General features: G+C 41.1%; 1 pseudogene; it reads left to right on the top strand.

Moving 5' to 3' along the window:
- The first annotated feature begins 231 nt into the window (after window positions 1-231).
- LOC133756767 (large ribosomal subunit protein uL30-like) lies at window positions 232-964 on the top strand (annotated as a pseudogene).
- Window positions 965-1,961: the final 997 nt, after the last annotated feature.

Raw genomic sequence — 1,961 nt, 5'->3', positions numbered from 1 at the left:
AATCTTTACCTAATATATACTAAACTGATCTTCTGTATACAAAGAGAATTGAAAATGAATCTTTACATGAATGGAAGGGGAAAGGGAGCGGGAAAGGGGAGAGTTGCGGGCGGGAGGGAAGTTATGGGAGGGGGGAAGCCATTGTAACCCATAAGCTATACTTTGGAAATTTATATTCATTAAATAAAAGTTTAATAAAAAAAAAAAAAAAAGCGGAGGAACTTCGCAGAGCTGAAGATCAAGCGCCTGAGGAAGAAGTTTGCCCAAAAGATGCTTCGAAAGGCAATGAGGAAGCTATCTATGAGAAGGCGAAGCACTACCACAAGGAATACAGGCAGATGTACAGAACTGAAATTCGGTTGGCGAGGATGGCAAGAAAAGCTGGCAACTTCTACGTCCCTGCAGAACCCAAGTTGGCATTTGTCATCAGGATCAGAGGTATCAATGATGTGAGCCCCAAAGTCCGAAAAGTGCTGCAGCTTCTTCGCCTTCACCAGATCTTAATGGCACCTTTGTTAAGCTCAACAAGGCCTCGATTAACATGCTGAGGATTGTGGAGCCATATATTGCATGGGGGTACCCAAATCTGAAGTCAGTAAATGAACTAATTTACAAACGTGGCTATGGCAAAATCAATAAGAAACGAATTGCTTTGACAGATAACACTCTGATTGCCCGCTCTCTTGGTAAATACAATATCATCTGCATGGAGGATCTGATTCACGAGATCTATACTGTTGGGAAACACTTCAAGGAAGCAAATAACTTCTTGTGGCCCTTCAAGTTATCTTCTCCCCGAGGTGGGATGAAGAAAAAGACCACCCATTTTGTAGAGGGTGGGGATGCTGGCAACAGGGAAGACCAAATCAACAGACTTATTAGAAGGATGAACTAAGGTGTCTCCTATGGTATTTTTGTAATCTGGTCAGATAATAAACGGCAACTACAGTCAAATTGAAATAAACTGTTGTATTGGTGAAAAAAAAAAGAAAATGCTGTATTAATGGGAGGTGTGAGGGGGCAGAAATGATTTAAGCTAAACAAAGACAGCCATGTTAGCCATGAATAGCTAATATAAAAGTATCATCTCTGATGAGGATTGAATGTGGTTGCCTAAAGAATCATGTGTTGGGGGAATGGTCCCCAGTATGGTAATGGGAGGTTGTGGACCTTTAAGAAGTGGAGCCTTGGGAAGTTCCTTAGATTAACTGGGGATGCCCTTAGAAGGGATCCAGCAGCTCTCTGGCTTCCTATTTTGAGATGTGATCTCATCTTCCTTCACATGCTACTAGTGAGGTCCTCACCAGAACCAAAGCAGTGGGCACAACAACTTTGGTCTTTGAACAAAATAAATCTATTTTCCATATAAAGTTAGCCACAGGCTTTTAATTATAGTAATGCAAAACTGACTAATGCAACATACTTGAGTAACACAGGTAAAGTGCAAGGAGAGTTTAAAGGTGGGAAGGATGCTTCCTTGTGGAGAAAGAAATCTAGAAAAAAGGGTATCTGGCATGACCTTGATCAATAGGGAACATTAGAAGTTTGCAGAACTGAGAGTGAAAGAGAAATGACAAAAGGACAATAAGTGTTTAGGAAGAGAGAACCGTGGAGAAAAAGAGTTGAACAGACAAGGATGGGACATTTGAAGGGGAACCACAAGTTCAGGTTGGCTGGAGTACAGATCTCAAGAGGAATAGGCAAGAAAGGTTGGAAAAAAGGCTAGTGTAGATCATAGAGCTACTCCATAATAGGCAAGAGGGCAACATAAGCCAAAACATATCCTATAGAATAACGGACTGGTGAGCAGGAAATTTGGGTGTGCTGGGAAAGCTACTATAGTACCTTAGTACCAAAGAAAGCAACAGAGGGAGGTAATGATGAGAAGAAGGACTCAGAGTGTCATGATGCATAACATGAGAGGACCATCATATTCCCATCTTTTTTTTTTTAAATTAAAC

This window comes from Lepus europaeus, chromosome 3 (assembly GCF_033115175.1).
Source record: "Lepus europaeus isolate LE1 chromosome 3, mLepTim1.pri, whole genome shotgun sequence".
NCBI lineage: Eukaryota > Metazoa > Chordata > Mammalia > Lagomorpha > Leporidae > Lepus > Lepus europaeus.
This window is presented reverse-complemented; position numbering and strand designations above follow the sequence as displayed.